This window comes from Octodon degus, unplaced genomic scaffold (assembly GCF_000260255.1).
Source record: "Octodon degus isolate 3935 unplaced genomic scaffold, OctDeg1.0 scaffold00035, whole genome shotgun sequence".
In the NCBI taxonomy this organism is placed as follows: Eukaryota; Metazoa; Chordata; class Mammalia; order Rodentia; family Octodontidae; genus Octodon; species Octodon degus.
In genome coordinates this window covers 14,054,802-14,074,805 of record NW_004524611.1, presented here as the reverse complement: position 1 = coordinate 14,074,805, position 20,004 = coordinate 14,054,802, and the positions used below count along the sequence as shown (strand labels likewise).

Here is a 20,004-nt window from a genome sequence, read left to right as displayed (position 1 = left end):
TTTTTTTTTGGCGGAACCGGGGATTGAACTCAGGCCCTTGTGCTTGCCAGGGAAGCGCTTATTCCACTGAGCCATCTCCCCTCTAGAAAGATCTAGAAAGGCTTTAAACACTCTTTTCCATTCTAAAATGATTACTGAATTATTAAATAAATTTACTTGCACAAGGAACTGGAAACAAACTTTCATAGCTAGATGGGAAACTAAAGTTCTACCAAAAGTTCAAAGTACACCTTAAGAACTCTTTAAAGGTTGGACTCAGTTTCAAATCCAGACTCAGTCATGTGCTGGAACAAGGTGAGCAATAAACCAGGAGAACAGCCCTACTGATTCATTCCTGCATCACTCTGGAGTTTATCTTCTAGCTGGCACCGTTCCGCATGCTGCTCCCACTGAATCCAAGTTCTGTTCCAACCACCTTGCCATAAGGGTGGCAGGAATTAGACTCTGTTACAAACCACTTTGTATCCTTTACAGAACTAGATGGAAAAGAAAGACCTATACCCAACAATAAGACAGTGACCTTACATTCTTGAGCAGGCCTGGCTGTAGCTCTATGATAGCACTTGTGCCTAGCATGTATGAAGCCCTGGGTTTGATTCCCAGCACCGCCCCCACAACTCCCAAGCAATAGTGATAAAAGCAGGCCTTCAGCCACATGAGGTGGTGGACACCTGTAATCCCAGTGCTTAGGAGGCTGAGGCAAGAGGGTCACCACACATTGAAGGCCAGCCTGGATTACACAGGGAGAGCCTGTCTCAAAAAAACCAAAACTGGGGGCCCACCCATCAGCTCAGTTGTTTAAATGCCTGATTAAACAAAGCAGTCAGACTCAGGATGCTGTGATTCGATTCCCAGATCCTCAAGCCAAACCAGACCTACTCTGAAGGCATCGTGAGGCCGCCAAAAAAAAAAAAAAAAAAAAAAAAAAACCCAAACCCAAACCCAAAACAAAAAAGCAGGGCTTTAAGATCAATCTAGCCATGGTACCATGGACAGGTCTTGGAACATGAAGGAGAGGTGTTAAAGATTAATGATGGCCTCAAGCAAGCAATAGGGAGGAAATAATAAAGGGCTACACTAAGGCCACAGCGGGAAGAGATTCAGAGATCAAAAACTGACAGGGTTTAATGATGGCAGGCCACTTAAGATTAAAAGGGAAAGGGAAATGTATCTTTTTGTACCTAGAGCTTAGGGGACCATGAAGATGACAAGACCACTGGCAGGGATAGACTTCACGGGCCAGTACGGGCTTCCAGGTAGATAGACAGGATGGGGGCTTTCATCACTGTTAAGGTGCTTACTGACTTTCAGAGTTCATGAGTCATATTACAACACCCTCTTTTGTTACTGTTGCCGCCATCACTGCTGCTGCTATTGCTGCTTTTTTTTTTTTTAATTTTAGGTAAGGGTCTACAGGGTGTTCAGGGTCTTACTACTAGAATGAACTTGTAGTGATCGCCTATTTACAGCCTCCCAAGAGGGTCACCAGGCGCATGCCACCACGCCCAGCCTCAACTGCAGCCTGGGGATGGAACCCCGGCCCCTGTGCCTGCTTGCAGGCGCTTTAATCTGCTGAGCTATTTGGCCAGCCCTTTATTGCTGCTTCTTTTTCCAGTGTTAGGATCAAACCCAGGCATGGCCCTGTGTGCTGACTAAGCATGTGCTCCACCTCTGAGTTACCCCTGCAGTTCCCCAATCGCATTATATCAGGGATTGGGTCCAATATGTTTGCATGACACTGTGTGCTTTCACAAACAACCACAAAGGTTCTGAAGCTTTTATGCAGAACCAAAAAACAGTGCTTTTTACAGGACCTCAAATGCACCCAGAAAACTCTAGGACAGCTGGGCTGTGTACCAACCTACACCCCGCCCTGAAAGAAGCCAGGCACAATTGGCTAACACATTCCACTGTGTACCTAAGAACCCCCATGAGTGTTTGCTGTGTTGAAAACCAGCCTCAGGTGACCTGTACTCATTGCACTTGTGTTCTGAAAAGTTCAGCACAGTTTATGTGTGCCTGCCTAACCACGCAAACCTTTGTACAGCCCGGTCTGTCAGTACGATGATACACACTGGAAAGGCCCAGGTATCACAAGGTCACAGTGTCTTCCAGAGAACGCAAACACCACAGGAGGCGATGATGTGGAAGCTGAACTCTCAGAAGGAGACAGGGTGGGGAAAGCCACAGGAAAAAGCACGGAAGATAAAGCCAGGGGAAGTAATATAAAGTAAGTTTCACGCAGGACACACCCTGTCTGTCTGTCATCCCCCCTGTGTTACAGGCAGGCAGGCAGGCAGGCAGGCAGAGGCTGACTCCCAAAGAACTCACATCTTTGAGAACAGACCATAGCTCACGGCACTTGTGGGCCCATCATTACACTCAAGCTCACACTTGGACATAAGTAGCTTCTAGAAGGCAGGTAGGTGTACAAGTCTCTTAACTACACACAGATGTTATACAAAGGGGAGAGAAGGCCTCTCCTTCTAGCACTCCAAGTAAGGGGCAGTTCTTAGATTTGCCTTCAACCAAGTCAGCTGGCACCAAGGCAAGGTCACCCAGAAGGACGAAGGTGCCCAGCGGCTATGAGCACAATATATCCCAGTATGACCAGAGCTACCACAACAACTGGGATTGGAAACAGCAGAGCCTAGGCCTGAAGTGATGGGTGCCGAGGTACAGCAGGGTGATGGCAGGTAACAAGAATGAGGTGTACACTGGAAAAATCTAGACAACAGCTTTTTTTTTTTTTTTTTTTAATACGGGATGCTTCAAGAATTTGTGTGTCACCTGTAATCCCAGCTCTTGGGAGGCTGTAAACAGGCGGATCACTGTGAGTCAGATCTAGTAGTGAAACCCTGAACACCCTGTAGACCCTTCCCTAAAATACCAAAAAAAAAAAAGAATTTGTGTGTCATCCTTGTGCTCGGGCCATGCTGATCTTCTCTGTCATATGGCCCAGTGCTTCTCCCTACCTGACCAGCAAGTCTAAATCTCTGTCTTATGGCCAACAACAGAATAGCAACAAGAAAAAGGCTCTGTTCAACATCCTGGGTTAAAAAAAGAAAAAAAGTGCTATCTTCTCTGTATCATTCCAATTTTATATATGTGCTGCCAAAGTGAACACTAGAAGACAGTATTTTAAAGGTCTTCATCAGAAAGAAATGATACATGCGCCGGGCATGTTGGTGCCTACATACAACCGAACAACTGTAGCACTCAGGAGCCTAAGGTAGGAGAACCACAAGTTTGAGCCCTGCCTGGGAAACTTAGCAAGTTAGGGAGACTTTGTTTCAAAACTAAATAAGGGCTGGGGATGTAGTTCAGCCCCAAAACAGAAAAAAAAAAAAAAAAAAAAGTGACCCCACCCTGCCGTACTTGTTCAGTGTTGCCTTTGCTTTGCTTCCCTCCCCTTCAGGGCTTGAACCAACTGAACATAAAGGCCTACACGCCAGGGCTGAATGCGTGTTCCAAGTGCCACTCCACAGGGACCCAGCCCTGCCAAGAAGAAAACGGAGAATCAAGTGCTTTAGCTAAGCTTGTTCTAAGTAGGTGCTTTAGACCACTGAGCCATCTCTCCAGCCCCTCAAGTCTGCATCTTGTACAGCAATTAACCACTAGGAAGAATGTATGCAGTGTGTTAATTATTGAAACTGTCCTACCGATTTGATTTGCAAGTGTCTCATTGCTATTTGTTTATCAATAAAATTATGGGAAAAAATAAAATAATAAAAAATAAAAACATTAACAATAAAAAATTAAATTAAATTAAAATTAGACAAACAAAAACACACACTTGTGCTTTGTGGCCTAAGAATCAATTATATCTTTAAGCAATTAACTACATGTATTACACTTCTCCTCCATAAAAAAAGAATCCTCTGTCATCAGAAAATGTGATAACACATCTTGACTTGTGAACCCACCTCTGAGATGGCTTCCCCAGAGGTAACAGAGACAAAGAGATGTGAACATCTTGGGTTCAGAGCAAGAGCTTAATATTCTGATATTGTGCGTCTGCGTGTGTATATAAATAATACAAATTTGGCACAGAGTCTGGCATAATTTTTCCTGGAATATAAACACATCTGCCATTAGCAGTCCATCATTACAACTGGTCTTGGAATTCTGAATTTTAAGATGACAAATTCTTTCTGATGGGAAGATAAGATACCACATTAAAACAGGATGTTTTACAAAATCTTGTGACTCCCCCATGCCACTGCAGTACTAAAGATTAAACTCAAACCTTCACATTGAGTTCCACACTGCCTTTTTTAAAAATTTTAGATGGAGAGGGGGATGGCTCAGTAGAATAAGCACCTGGACGTGGTTGATGGGGTCTACGGGGTCTACAGGGACTCACTTCATAGATTGGACTCGTAGTGATCCTCCTCTTTACAGCCTCCCTGCCCAGTGTCAATCGCTGTCTCAGCGCGCCCCATGGATGGGACCTGCACAGCAGGCCTGGGGATTAAACTCCCACCCCTGTGTCAGCAGGCCTTGAACTCATTACTTAGCTCACGTTGACCTCAAATTTACAGCAATCCTCCTCCCCCAGGCTCCAGTGTGCTGGGATTACAGGCATGTGTCACCACACCCAGTGCAATTGTTTTTTTCAAGTGCTATATGTCAAGAATTTGGGAGAGGGACTGGCGAGATAGCTCAGTGGCATGAGTTGCCTGCCTGGCAAGCTGATGTTCCGAGTTTGATCCCTGGTACTACAAAAAAAAAAAAAAAAAAAAAGAATTTGGGGGAGTTAAGATCACTGATTCTCTCAAATACAGGCCTGTTTTCTGGTCACTTTTGACAATGATTAGGATATCATTGTACTGTAATCCCAGTTACTCAAGAGGCTGAGGGAGAACTACTATGACTCTGAGGCCAGACTGGGTTACGCTGTGAGTTGAAGGCCAGCCTGTAAAACATAGCAAGACCCTGTCGAATCCTATTCCTATATCAAAGAGTACAAAAGTCAAGAACGACAGTCTCAAAAAGAAAATGAGACTGTCTTTAGAACGATTTTAAGAAAGTGGGCCCTTCTGGGTTCCCTGTTTACTAACTGGTCACACTGGCCTGTCTTCCCAAATATCACCACTCTCGGGAGATTTCCTCTGAGAGAGTTTTAATAAACCTCAGGCTTCTCTGTAGACAAGGCATAAGAGATACAGCATGGTAGAGGACAGCAGATCCCAGAGAGTTAGTTAGGTAACTCCTTTGCTTACAAAGAACATTTAACTCTCAACACCACTCTCTGAAACCCTGTCCTGATCCTTAACAGCTCAGCTCTGTGGGGGCAGAGGCCTGTGTCACCAACAACAAAACAGTGGGCCCAAGAAGTTATGTATCCTGTCAAGGTGCTAAGATTGAAACCCTGGACCCCTGGACATCAATCTAGACTTTTTTTGTGCTCGCGTTATTCTCTGGTTCGGTGAGTCTCAAAGAGAAGACTGCAGTTTTATGGGTCTAAGAAAGGAGGCAGTCGTTTTCACGGAAATGAATCCAAACTCCCCAGCACTGGCCAGTAGCTTACACAATGATGACTCGATTTGAAAACACGAAAAGCAAAAAGTTGAGGTCAGGTAACCCAGAAGTCCACCCCCATTCCATCCCCCAACTCCGCTGCCCAAGACCTCAACCTTTTACCCATCGCTCCCCCAAGCCCAGGGTGTCACCGCTGCCCAGGGGAGCCAGGCAAAGGTGTGTCGCAGCGCACCGGCCTGAGGGAGCACTGCCTCAGGAACGCAGGCAACGCGATGCCGGGGCGCCGTGGATTCACCCCACCTGATGCAGCACGATCAGATTCGGGTCCCATCCACGTTCACTGAGCGCATCTTTGCATGATCTCTATAATTCACCGCTACATAATCCCATCGTACAGATGGGGAAACTGAAGCCCGGAGACTTAAAGTGACTTAACGCAAGGGCGGACGAGAGGGCTGGAGCCAGAGCCCTCAGACACCAAGACCCGACTCTCGGCCAACGGGCCTGCCGAGCGCTCTCGTCCCGGGGATATGAAAACGACCAACCTCCAGCCACCGCCTGAAATCAGTTCGAGGGGGAAAGGCCACTCCGGGAAGGGCTGAGGTGGAAGACGCGCCTTCCGCTTGAGCGTTTAGCGAGACGCGCCGCGACCCGGCCCGAAAGCCTTCCCCAGTGCCGAGGACCGGGAGGCAGCTTGGACAGAGGCGTCCCGAGGACCCTGGGGACCCCACTTCACCCACCCGACTCTCCCTGAGAGCTCACTCACCGCGGGAGACCCGACAGCTCTCTGTAGCACTTGGGCAGAACGCAGGCCCGCACCACCGAGGCGCCAACCACTACCCGCCAGGTCGCAGGAGGGTAGGAGTGGCCTTCTTGGCCACCGCCCCATCCATCTCAGCCTTGTGTACGCTCCATAGACGAGTTGGCCACTTTGATTCCCCCTACGAACTCTAGCTCTTGGTACAACCCGATCTGGCCACGCCCTCACGCCCTGCCAAATGGCCCCGCCCCCTGGCCGGCTGCTTAGTTCCGGGGCGGGTTACTTACTCCCTGGTAGTGGTTTTTCTTCCCTGACCTTAGATTGTATTTCTGAGCCCACTCTCTGGGTCGCCGTGAAACCATGATTGTGAGCCACCTCGTGAGGCCTCTTGTCGCTGGCCGCGGCTCTCGTGTGATCTCAGCGGTGGCCCAGGGTCCCTCCAACCTGACTACCGAGCGCTGCAATTTGGAGGCCCCCTTGCTTGGGTGCTGGAAGCAGCCAGGCAGGAGGTGAGAGCTGGACCAAAGAGACTCAGAGGGCGCAGAGTTTGAAATCTGGCTCTTTGGTTGGTGGTGAGAATCCCACCTGCGCTTCCTACCAGGTGATGGGGATTTGAAGATTGAGTAACAGAACCCCTAAGACAGGAATCCCCTCTTTGCCATTAATAACTTCACAGAGGAAAAGCATCAGGAAACAGACATCTTACATCTTTTAATTTTCCCCTGAAAACTGACAAGTCTTATGGGTTCTGCTTCCAAGATCTCTTCAGTTTTCTGCCTGTCCTGACCCTGGTTCAGACACAGTTGGGTGCCCTTTCACCTGAGTGATCTGGACCACTTCCTGTCTATGGCAACTTCAGTTTCTGCTCTACTGCCTATGGAGGGACACTATGTTTCTTCATTTACTGTCCTGGTCATTGCCTTGCCTCTCTGACACTACCCTCCTTCCCCAAAAAATCTCACAATGCATGGGGGGGGGGAGATGTAAGTTGTATACACACTTCATGCTAACAGTATGCACTCAAATTCTGGATGGAACCAGGCATGATGCTGTACACATATAATTTCAGTACTCAGGAGACTGAAGCAGGAGGATTCCCACAAGTTCAAGACCAGTAAGACCCTGTCTAAAAAATTAAAAAAAAAATTCTGGATGGATAAAATATTTTCTTTGAAGAAAAAGAGAACTCCCAGAAGTCTACAGGAGAATTTATGACCCTAATCTCCACAAGGCCTGTCTGAGTGATAATACAAACCCTAGAAGGTATAGGTGAAAAGATTTCAAATTTATCTACATTAAAAATTAAGATGCCAGGGCTGGGGAGATGGCTCAGTAGAATAAGTGCTTCCCTGGCAAGCACAAGGGCCTGAGTTCAATCCCCAGTTTCCCTCTGTAATTACACCTGTAATCCCAGCATTCTGGAGGCTGAAGAAGGGTTGCCAGGAGTCTGAGGCAACCTGGGCTATGTAGTGAGGTTAAGACCAACCTGAATTACAGAGTGAGACCCTGTCTAAAAATAAAAAATATTTTAAATGTCATATGTCAAGGCTGGTATGGTAGCCCACACCTGTAATCCCAACACTCTAGGAAGCTTGAGCAGGAGGATTGCAAGTTTAAACCTAGTTTGCACAACTGAGTGACTTAGCATGACACTGTATCAAAATAAAAAAAAAATAAATATTGGAGATATAACTGTTTGAAGGCCCTGGGCAGTCCTTAGTATCAGGAAAAACAAAAACTTGATGTGTGGCAAACACTAGTAAAAGCAAATGATAGACTAGAGGAAAATATTTGCAACTATGGTCAAAGGACTTGATCTAATAAAGAGTTCTTACTAATTAATAAATGGGCAAAAGAGGAATCTCAGTTTCTAGAAAAAAAAATACTTCTTAAAGATCTGAAAAGTTTATCCATGCATAAAAGAAATACAATTTAAAACTTGGCTGACAAAGCATCTCTCACCTATGTATTTAATCAAAAAGTTTGATGATACACAGTTATTGAAACTGTGGAAATAGGCCTGTCATTTATTCCTACATCCACACATGGACATGATTCAGTTATTAACATACACCAACAAGGAAACTCAAGAAAAATGCAAGGTACAGAATAATATGTCTACAACGCTACTTGTCTTTCAACTAATTGTGATGGGATGTGGGCGAGAAGGTACATAGTGTGTATGCATATTTGCCAGGATGTACATGAAATGTTCTAGGAAGAAAGGTAGGAGGATGTTTACTTCTGGAAAATGGGAAGGATGGAGACAGCAGTGAAGATAAGCTTCCTTATTTGTTCCTTGCATCTTTCCAACTGTGTTGTATCCAAAGTCAACCACCTCTGCCATCTTACCCGTCAGCACTGAGCTACATACGCAGCCCTATAAACCTCCTTTTTAATACTAATACACCCTTGTCATTGACCAAAGAACTAACTCACTGACTGGCTCCCAGTGCTTAAACAATAGTAACTGTAGACGTCTCAATTGAAATTATACTCATGGGGGACACGGACAACACATTTCCTCTCCTTTCCCCTCCCCTCCACCTCTCATCTGCGCTGCCCAGACAGAAGTTGACCTGTTGCGATGCTTCTTTCCAAGCTGGTAAGTCGCTTTTTTTATGGCTATCTTCAGCCTATACCTGATGTTTTAGCTATTACCTCAAAATTGAACTTCTTAAACCACAGCTCACCTCCCTTATTCACACTTTTCCAACATAATTATTTATGTTGTTCCTCTTGTCATCTTGCTAACTTAAGAAACAACCTTAGAGGTGGGGGTTTAGCTCAGTGCTGCAGTACCTGCCTGCCTGGCAAGTGTGAAGTCCTGATTTGATTTCTGTTCATTCCACCATCCCCCCCCGCCCTGCAAAGAAAAGAAAGCATCCTCAGACTTTTGGTTTTTGATCCATAAACTGTATTCTTATTAGTCTTTTTTTCTTTTTCCCCAGTTCTGGGGATTGAACTCAGGCCGTTCACACTGAACTCCATCCTCAGCCCTTTAGTTTTTACTTTTTTAGACAAGGTCTTGCTAAGTGATTAAATTGCCCAGGCTGGCCTTTGATTTACAACCCTCCTGCCTCAACCTACGACAGGTGTTGGGATTACAGGCATACACCACCATGCCCAATCTGTAGGCAGTATCACTTATTATTGTATAGGGTAGTAACCTTGCTTTGCCTTCCCTTGGCCCTGCCTCCATTGCTAACTCCAACTTCTGCCATCTCTACTTCTGTATTTTAGTTGTTGAGCCTAATAGCACTTGCATCCTGAATATATTTCCTTTGGTCTGCAGCTGGGGCCTAAAAGTCAAGTCAACAAAAAGTGTTGACATTGTTGTCATGCTGTACATGGTTGATAAAGAATTACAGGACTCTTCTCATGCAACCCTCCTCTTTCTGCAGCCTCACTGGTTTTTGTTTTGTTTTGTTTTTCCTGGCACTGTTTAAAAGAAATAGATCCTCCACTCTGCCAGGAATCTGGAGCTACCAAGCTTTTTCCAAAGATCTCCTCCAGGGCTCTCAGACAGCTCTGCCCCCATCCAGACTGGCTGTTGTCAAGGAGGGAGGCTGAGTTCATATTTTCTCTTCTCATATCAGGTACAGTGAAGTTTATAGAACAAATGGATCTCCTGCGGCTGGCATGCAAGGGCATTCAAAATCTAGCCTCAACCTGTCTTTCCAGCTTGATCTTTGTAAGCCCTTAAGATTCTAGAAAAGTAAACATATATGTCATGCAGTACTTTTAATCACCTTCATAGGCATGTGATTAGACATATTTTTTTCTGGCAATAATAGTTATTTTACAAGCAAAACTGCACAAATCCTGGTAAGCGCTGGGCACTTTCAAACTTCTGAACCAGTCAGAATGTGGTTCTCTTCCATGTTCACTTGTCCGTGTGCCACTTTCACTCCCACCCCTGCTCTAGAAAGTCACTTCAATCCTTCCCCTGGAAGTCATGGCTCCCACAGGAAACCCTCTAAGGCCCCGAGTATTGGAAGCCCTGTGGGAAAGTGTGTGTTAGCCATCTCCTCTCTTTGCCTCCCCATTAAGGTTTTGCCAAATGCAGATAGTAAGGGGCATTTTCTGGGTGAAACCATCCTGTATTCCTGAAAGATAGGCTGGAGCTAAGAAGCTTGGGCTTAGATAGAAGGCAGTAGGGGACAAAAGAGCTAGGATCCCTCGGGTGAGATGGCCTGGAGTTCCAGAGTCTAGTTTTAGGTAAGAGTCTATCTGGAAACTGGACGGCAGTCATTTCAGGACATTATGCTGGTCACTGCAGGAGAAGGACTTTGTCGCTTGTCCGAGGTTATGTATGTTTACATGTTTTCAGGGCTTTCACAACTGAACACAATGGAAAGAGGTTTGTCCTGGTGTGGGTACAGATATGGCTGCTCAAGGGCTACTCAGGAAGATGTGATTCTTGCAGGGCAAGGGAGGACCACCGAGATGAGAGGCCCCTTGCTGCTGCAAGTGATGCAGTCGCACGTCTCATCCAACCTGGCTCTTCTAAAAGTGAACAACCTAAAGGGGATACAAAGGAAGGACCATTTTGTATCTGTATATGCAAAATAGTTAGGATAGATATACAGCTACTTTCACTTAATTCAATGAGAAGAAAGATTTGTGCTAATAGTGTTCGGACAAGATGTTCTGTCTGCATCTTGTACTATGGCTAACCACTAGGAAGATAGCAATGTACAATGTATTAATTATTGAAACTGTCCTATTAATCAGTTTTGAAACTGTCTCATTGATATTTATTTCTCAAAAAAATAAAATTAAAAAATGATGAAAGTTGGGGCTGGTGAGATGGCTCAGTGGTCTAAAGCACCTACTTAGAACAAGCTAAGCAAAGCACAGGGACCGCGGTTCAATCCCCCAGCACCACATGCCAGCCAGCCAGCCCCGCCCCCTGGTGGGCTGAGCTGGCCACACACAGACACAAAATAAATAAATAAATAAATTAAAAAATCATGAAAGTGAGCAACCTAGAACCTCAGGGCACCTACAACAGAGCCAGAGCTCAGGACTGAGCTGCCCTAGCAGGCTGCATCAGTGCCTCCAAGACCTTTCCTTGTTCTGTAGAATCAGTTACTGAGTTCCTATGATGTGCTTCCACTGGCCCGGGGTTAATGCCACTTATTGAGCACCAACCAGACCCTAAGCAGCTGCTGAACGTGCTCCACAATGTGTAGCATGTGTACAGCAAATCTCTCAAAAGTGCATACTAGCATCCCCACTTGACAGCTGTGGACACAGAGGCTCAGGGAGGTGAGGGCTTTGATTCAAGTTCCCGGGTAGTAGGATGTTGGGATCCAGCCAGACTGCTGTGAGCAGGGTGAGCCTGGCCAAGCCTAGCCAGCTCCCACCGACCTTGGAGAGCACGTCTTCCATGATGACGCCCTCCCCAGCCCTGGGCGGTGTCTGCTTAGCCCATGGGTTTCTCATGCTGGCGCAGCTCCCCACATTCCTGCCCAGGAGCCTGTGCTGCCCACGACTCTCAGGACCTTGTTCCGGGTCCCTGACACTTCCAACTCAGGTTTCCTCTCCTTCACATAGAGGCTTAAGGAATCTCCAAGGTCACAGTGTATCTCCAAGGTCATGCTCTGTAAACCTCTGCCCAGAGCGGGAACCCATTCCCAGCATGGCCCCAATAAATGGGATGATCTTTTCATACCCGTGAAGAAAAAGTAGATCTCAGATCCATGTTGTGCTTGGCGAGGGGTGGTGTGCTCTAGATGCCAGAGGAGTGTGGCCACTTCCCAAAACCTATAGGTATGGCATAGAGGGTATAGCCATATTCCACTGGTGGAATGGTGGAATGCTCTCCTGGCATGTGCAAGGCCCTGGGCGCAATCTCCACTTCAAAAAGCTCTGTGGATAGAATACCAGCTTTCTGACACAGTGTCTGAGTTGCCACCCAGAGCCCTCTAAGCCACTTAATTAAGCACAGTACTGACCATTTTGCTTGAGAGGTTTCCATGAAAGCACGATGTTAGAGGCCGGGGAGATGGCTCAGTAGAATAAGCACTTGCCTGGCAAGTGCATGGGCCTGAGTTCAATCCCCAGTTCTGCAAAAAAAAAAAACAAAAAAACAAAAAAACAAAAAAACAAAAAAATGCACAATGTGAGTCTTCAGAGTCTGTAAACACCCATAGCACAGGCGTGATCAAGGGCCAGGGTCAGGAAAGAGCATTCACCAAAGTTCAAAGTAAAAAAAAAGTAAAAAAAAAAAAAAAAAAAAAAAAAAAGCCTCTCCATGGATCAGGAGGCAAATTCCACTTGGCCAACCAACCAGAAGCCTGGCCTTGGCCAAGTCTTTTTATTCCCCTCCCCAGAGGGTACATCCTGTCCCTGTGCCTTATGATTGGAGTTCTGGATCACAGTGATAACCAGGGAACAGCAAGCAGGACAGGGGGCAGCAGGAGTGCTGCCCACATGAGCCTTACTGTCAAAAGAGGAAAGAGGAGCCAGAGACTCACCTCCAATCCCGGGCCAAGCCTCAGGCCTGACCTCAAGCTTAGGAGGACCTTGAACTTGCTGAAGCTCTTTGATATGCACTTGGTCTCTCCCTTTTACAGATAGGAAAACCAAGGTAGGTAAGTAGAATAGCCCACAAATGGGATGCATCTCTGCTCCAGTCCCTTCTTTCTGCAAAGGACCCCAGACATCACAGTTCCCTGCTAATGCTGGGACAGCTGGCTTGGCCCTGCTCGAAGCCCACAGTCTTAAGCCTGTGTCTGGTCACGAGTCAGAACCATTTACAACAGAGCAGAGGCACTGGTGGTGGGCCTTACTAAAGCAGGGTATGGCTCTGCCAGCTGCTGGGTGAGCTGGGCAGTGAGGGATATAGCTGGGGAGATGCCACCTGCTGATGGTGCTGTGGGGACTCCCAGGGCACACCTGAGAGAAAGCAGAAGTCACCGAAAGCTGGAGGTGGCCAGAGGAAGTACAGGGGGAAAAGTAGAGACTGTGGAGATGTCAAAGGCCGTTCAGCAGGCTACCTGCAGAAAATTACTGTTGGACTTGTTCAAACTGTCAGTTCTCAGAGCATGCCTACTCCAGCCATGAGATCAGAATTCCTGAAAGCAAGGCAAAAATGGAAATTTTTGACGAACTTTACTCCTAGCCACCATCAAATTTGAGCAACACTGTTTGAGGCCAGAAGGGTGGGAGGTGGTGGGCCTGGGGTGTGTGCAGGGGGAGGGGCGAGTGGCACAGAGGGGGCAAAGCTTGTCAGCACAATGGGGAGCATCTGCTATCAAGTGCACACTCAGGTGATGACCAGCTCGACTCCCTAAAGTGTTGAAATAGCTTTCCCCTGAGCTTCATCCTTACCTCCTTGCTATCCCCCAAATTGAAATCCTCCTTTACTGGGGTCCAAAGTTCAACTGTTTTGGGGCCCCGGGTATAGCTCAGCAGCCCAGCACCTTCCTGGCAAGCATGAAGTAGTGAGTTCAATTCCTGGTATCAAAACAAAACAAAGTTCAACAGTTTCAAAATGGCAGCCCTGACACAGAAAGAATCAAGGGGCCCTTTAGGCAGTTGAGCAGTTTTCCAGTCTGGGTTACGTCAAGGGCCAGGCGCAGCTAACTGCGTGACTTCAGATGGATGGTGGGTGATTTGGTTGAAGTTTTGTAGGTTCATGTGTGGAATGGCTTCTGTGCCTGGTGGCTTTCAGGGCCAGGATTCCTCTTTTCCTCTTTCCTAATCCCTCCCACCCCTATCTCGGCCCCATCCACCCATACACACACCCCCTTCCCTTTGTTCCTCTCTGTTATGCAACCAAAATTTAAACTCTGCCTGGGTTTGCAGCTGGAGGCTGGGCCAGCTTCTGAAGAAATCCAGAGCTCCGTCTGCCATGCCATCGCCTCTGTCTGTCTCTCTCCCCCTCTTCACGTTTTTACCCACGTGCCATTAATCTAGAACCTTTGCCCTCTTTTCGCAATACAGCAAAGAGGCCCGCGATTGTGTTCCTGCAGTCTCCTGGCTGCCCCCCCTCCACCGCCTGTTGCCATGGCAACCAGGCCAGCTAGCAAAAAGGGCTTCTGCAGAGAAGCCTGCTTCATTCCTAGTAACTCAATTGTTCTGATGTCACTAAGCCCCTGTTAGGAGCTCCTGAGCAGTCACTTAGAAATGGAAGTGGAGAGGAGCTGGTTCCTGGCTTTCCAGGGCCTTTCGTCTCCAGGCAGACTCACATTTGGGCATCTACTAGTCTAGTTCAGTGATTCTCAAATCATGGTCTTTGGATTAAGAACATCTGCACCACCTGGTGGTTTATTACAAATGCCAAATTTCAGCCAGTGTGCGCTGCATGCCAGTAACCCTGGCACTCTGGGAGACTGAGATAAAAGGATCATAAATTCTAAATTGCCCAAGCTGGGCAATTTAGAAAGACACTATCTCAAAATTAAAAAAATTCGAAAGGTAGCAGGGAGCTGGGGATATAGCTTAGTCCTCATCCTGGGTTCAATCCCCAGTATCACAGAAGACAAAAAACAAACAAAAAGGCCGCAGAAGACAAAAAATAAACAAAAAGGCCAAACTGGGTATTGTGGCTCACCCCCATAATCCCAGCACTGGAGAAGCTGAGGCAGGAGGATTGTTGAATTTGAGGCCAACCTGGGCTACAAAGTAAGTTCGAAAAGGCTGATCTGGAGCTGGCACAAGGCTTCCAGGTGCCCCTGTGAGCACAGGAACACGGACAGGGAAGTGTGGGAGCCTACCACGGGGAAGGGTGGGAGTACGGTCCAGAAAAGCTTCTGCAGTGACAGCCACCTGCTCCAAATGTCCGAGCTGCTTTCACGCTCCTCCAGGATTCCCAAGCTCTCTCCTCCCCAAATCCCTATCCAGTTTTGACAGGGAGCTTGCCACCTTTTCAGGCAGCCCATCCATCTATGAAATCTGCTGGGTAGTCTGCATACCAGGGTAGAACAGAGTCTCCATTTCTTCATGTGTAATGTGAGAACTATAATCCCCATCATTGGGGACTGTGTGAGGACTTAATTCCATCTCTGGTGTAAATTTCCCTTTCAGTGAGCTGAACACACCCGTGTGATACACACCTTTCATAACATGAGCGTCTAATTGCCTTTAACAGAGAGTAGAGGATTATTTAAAAAAGTATGATATGACATAGGAATAGTTATACTATCATTTCCTCTTTGACTCAGAGACAACCAGCCAGGAGGGCAGTGGGGCAGAGGAGGAAGCAGGGGTTCTCTTACCTCCTAAGGGACCCTAGGAGGAGCAAGCAGACTTTAGGGGGCCCTCTGCCTAGTAGGGATCCTTTCCAGAAAAAGAATATGACTCTATAAATAGTCATAGGTAGATGGTTTATAGTGAGAAGAGTTAGACTCTTTAATGCTTTTAGTTAGTTATAATGTTCATACATCCTCCTCCCCTGGTATTCTTGGAGGATTACTACCAGGATGCCCTGTGAGTACCAAAATCTAAGAATGCAGGGCCTGGGAGATAGCTTAGTAGAATAAGCATTTGCCTGGCAAGTGCAAGGGCGTTAGTTGAATCCCTGGTTACTAAAATAAAATAAAATAAAATAAAAATCCAAGAATGCTCAAATCACTTATATCAACTGATCCAGTACTTGCATAGACCCTCCATATGTCCCTATATCCTTTAAATCATCACTAGATGACTTATAATACCTAATTCAGCCAGGCATGGTGGGACACACCTGTAATCCCAGCACTGGCTGAGGCAGGAGAATCACTGTGAGTTTAAGGCCAGCCTGGGCTACATAAGCAAGTTCAAGGCCAGCTTGGAATGTATGGTGAGAACCTGCTTCAAAAGACAAACAAAAAAAGAATTCAATGAAAATGGTACATAAATAGCTATTACGCTGTACTGCTTAGGGAATAATAACAAGGGAAAAGATTGTACATATTTGGTACAGATGAATTTCTTTTCCCAAATATTTTGAACTTGCAGTTGGTTGAATCTGCGTGTGCAGAATTCAGGGCTTTGGAGGACTGACTGCATAGTATGGCTTTTTTTTTTTTTTTTTTGGTGAAACTGGGGATTGAACTCAGGCCCTTATGCTTGCCAGAGAAGTGCTTATTCTACTGAGCCATCTCCCCGGCCCCCACATTATGGCTTTTAACAAACAGTGACCCTGGAACCTTAACAGCTACAGCTTTGAGCTTCACTGAAATCTGCTTTTGACCCTCAGCAAATCATTCCTCTCTGTGGACCTCAGCTCCTCATCGATAAAATGGGATAACTACCTGTTTTTTCACAGCTGATTAGAGCACTGAATGGACCAAACGAAGGAGAAAATATCTTTCAAGGTATTTTTATTTTCTCTGATTCTAAAGATGAATTCTTGGAGTCCACGAGTCAGAGGAGAGCACAGGGACTGCTCCTAAGGCAAGCAGAAATGAAGTGGGAGACAGAGCGTCCAGCGAGGCCAAGGGCTGGCTTGCTATCAGGAAGCAGCAAGCGACCCCGCCAGCTATCTCTAGGTTTGATTTTCAGAAATATTTTTCAAGCAGCTTCTCAAGTGGCCTTCGGTGCATTGCTGCCAGAGGGATTTTGCTGATGTTTGGGCTGAGAGAGAACTTTCACCTCCAGAGGCAGCTTTCAAGGCCTCCAACACACTGAAGAAGCAGCTGCCCCCATCGGGATCAGATCGGCCCCTCGCGCTCCCCACCCCCACTGCGCAGCTGCGCAGCTGCACCTGGGAGCCTAACACAGTCAATCAGCCCTGCCACTGATAGTAGCCACCACTCCTCCCTGTGCTTTCCCAAGTCTCATCCTTGGGCTGCCATGACCCCTTGTGCTCTCTCAAACCTTATTCTGGGCAGGTGGTCACTCCCTTTCGTCATTGCACACCCCCTCCCCATGACCCTACAAAAGACCCCATAGCCTGTACAAGAGCAGGCGCTTTGGTCTCTAGTGCCAGAGTAGACCCGGTTCCCCTTGGGTTCATTCTGCAATAAACCCATCTTGTTGAGCTCGCATCTCAGTTCCTTTTCCTCCTTTTTTCCTGAGAGAAGCCCTGTGCCTCTGGGAAGAGGCGGGTGAGTGCTCCACAGGAAAGGAACCTGATGCAGCCCCTCCTGTGCATCTGTAGGGACAATTACAGGATTATTTTCATTGTTTGATTCTGCCAAGTTTGCCCAGAGAAAAAGCTAATGCTGAAGTTCAGAAAGGAAAAAAAAAAACCAACCCTGGTCCCACTCCCTAGAACAAGTTTGTCAGGAGGGTTTTCAAGAGGAATTAGTGTGCTCCTTAGAAAGGAGGAGGCGCCCTGTAATCTCACCCCTGGGCTGCTGCTGGCAGCAGGGCCCATCACACCCTCTTAAAGAGACTGTCTCTTTGTGGAGGTCCTTTCCCTTCTTTTTAAGAGTCTCCAGAAAGCATCCCAACTCCCAGCCTGAACTGGTGCCTTGGGGTCTACAGACCCTGGTAGCTGCTGGCATTTAACCTAGGGACAGTCCTAGAGTGGGCACACCCCAGCTGGACAAGTATCCCCAACCCTCTCTGTAGGCAGGCTTCTGGGGCAGACTTGGTTTCTGCCACCTCTTTCTGGGCCGCCCAGAGCAATGGTTTGTGAACTTAAGCTGAGGAAGCCCCGTTCAAGAGGCCAGGGGCCAGGAATGTTCATGCATCTGATCTGTGGCCCAAATATATGGTGAGTGCTCCAGCGCTCGAAAAATTTGTTACAGTAAAAGATACATCACTATGAATCCCCCTCCAAATATTGCCTCTCACTTGGAACACACTCATTCCATCATTCTTGCTGTTACTGGGTTTTGAGGTGCTAGAGTCTCCTTCTGGAGGTGGTTTCTAGGTTCCTTCGGTCCTGAGCAAAGAATGGCTTAAGAGAAGCACAAGTGGCACAAAATTTTATTAAAGGTAGCAGAAGAAACAGGCTCTGCAGAATGAGTGTGGACCAAGGAAAAGTAGCAAAAGAAGCACACCCTACAGTAAAAATGGCCACCATACCAGAGAGAACACAGTGGCCAAAATTCAATACAGATTGGCCGTTTGTATCACTGTCCTCAGGCTGCAGGCGGGTCTAGGCCACCCTCAGAAAACCTGCTTGAGTTCCTGCGAGAAGTCCAGGTACAGAGCTTTGCGAACTGCTGCGCATGTGTTCCACCATCTTGTCATACCTCTTTGCCCAGCCAGTTTTAGCCACACCCTAACTTCCTGTGTCACTGCCACTTTCTGAAGCAGTTCTGAAAGTCCTCTGTTGTGAGTGGCTCTAGGAAGTGTGATAAAAAAAGATGGCACATGCTGCTATCCAAGTGTCGTGGAACAGAAAGGCGGCTGTAGCAGCAGGACAGGGTTTCCCCATCTACCTTACTCACTGGACCTCACACCACACAACTTCTGGTTCTTTCTTCCCCATAGTCAAATGACCATGAAAGGGAAACAGTCTGAATCAGTTTAAGGTAGGATAGAAGACATAAAAGTAGGCAGAAAGGAGACAAGGAAATTAGTTGTATTTTTAAGTGAATCTGTAGTTTCAGGACACAACCCCAGTTTTTTTTGTTTTTTTTTTTTTCCTCTTCTCTTCTCTTTTCATCTTCCAAAACAGCAGACCTGAGCAACTCCCTTTCACCTACAAATGGATTTGCTCCTTCCCTTTTTACTTGCAGAGGGTCCTTTTTCACCTAGAAAGACAGAGGTCGGTCAGGTGATAGCTGATGCTGTCCACTGACCTGGTGATGTCTATGGATTCAGACAATCGGTTGCTTTGTTCTCTGTTTCTCACTTTCACTCAGGATTTCATCCATCAGAAAACTCAAGCCTTTTACCTTATTTTTCTGGTATTAGTTACCAGGGAAAGGTGGGGGGGCGGGTGGGGAGACACACAGCCTCTGCTTTCGTTGATATGTGATCTGTAGATAGATAAACTTTGCAGACTTCTAAGATCCTCTATGCTTTCCTCGTATGTTACAGATAGGAAGATCTCTGGGGTAGATTCCTGAGGAAAGCCGGGTTGTTGCGTACAACTTCTCTTCTTGCTTCCCTGATCTGTTGCTGGAATAGACATGTTCTAGGAACAAATATACTTGTTCTGAACATGACAGAAAATAGAGCAGAGGTGGCGCCCTGGGCAGTTCTGGCTGGGGCATGGCTGAGCAGGGCTGCTCTCTTGGGTTGGTCTGCCCTGGAGGGGAGGACAGGTTGCACATGCAGCATGACCCCAGCTTGGGGTGCACCTGAGATGCGCCCCTGGTTTGAGGCAGGCTGCACGTGTGGACTACACCAGTTTGGGAAGCATCCGTGACATGACCCTGGTGCCCATCTTTTCTCTTTTTTAATTTTCTTTATCTCTTTCCTTTCCAAAAGTACATAAGGCAGCTATGAAAGGCACATAGTAAATCTCAGTGTCTGTCCTCAGAATGTCACCTTTATGAACTTGAGGCCAATTTAAGATTAAAGTTGTTTGGTTTCTCTTTTTAGGCAGGGTCTTGCTATGTAATTCACGCTGGCCTTGAATTCACTATGTAGCTCAGGATGGCCTCAACCTAATTACAATCCTCCTGCTTCAGCCTCCAGAGTGCCGGGATGGCGAGTATGTCTCACCATACCTAGCAAGGGAAAGGATTTTAAAGGGCTGATTATTTTTCTTCTTTCTTCTTCTTCTTCTTCTTCTTCTTCTTCTTCTTCTTCTTCTTCTTCTTCTTCTTTTTTTTTTTTTTTTTTTTTTTTGCAGAACCAGGGATTGAACTCAGGCCCTTGCGCTTGCCAGGGAAGCACTTATTCCACTGAGCCATCTCCCT

General features: G+C 46.8%; 1 protein-coding gene and 1 long non-coding RNA gene across 4 annotated transcripts in view; both read right to left on the bottom strand.

The window, feature by feature from the left end:
* The window catches only part of LOC101573833 (NADPH--cytochrome P450 reductase), a 49,893-nt gene extending 43,560 nt beyond the window's left edge, over nt 1-6,333 (bottom strand). The window contains exon 1 of one of the 3 annotated variants that reach the window (XM_023714389.1): nt 6,251-6,333. The gene's annotated coding sequence lies outside the window, so the exon portion shown is untranslated. Of the gene's footprint in view, nt 1-5,784; nt 5,806-6,029; nt 6,208-6,250 lie in introns of those variants that run through there. The other 2 variants (XM_023714388.1, XM_004630444.3) reach the window with 2 other exon arrangements.
* Nucleotides 6,334-9,972: 3,639 nt separating this feature from the next.
* The window catches only part of LOC111816586, a 12,872-nt gene continuing 2,840 nt past the window's right edge, over nt 9,973-20,004 (bottom strand). Inside the window, exons 2-4 of the long non-coding RNA XR_002820945.1 lie at nt 13,586-13,711; nt 11,925-12,016; nt 9,973-10,768 (exon numbers count right to left, since the gene is read on the bottom strand). This is a non-coding gene — a long non-coding RNA (uncharacterized LOC111816586). The remainder of the gene's footprint in view (nt 10,769-11,924; nt 12,017-13,585; nt 13,712-20,004) is intronic.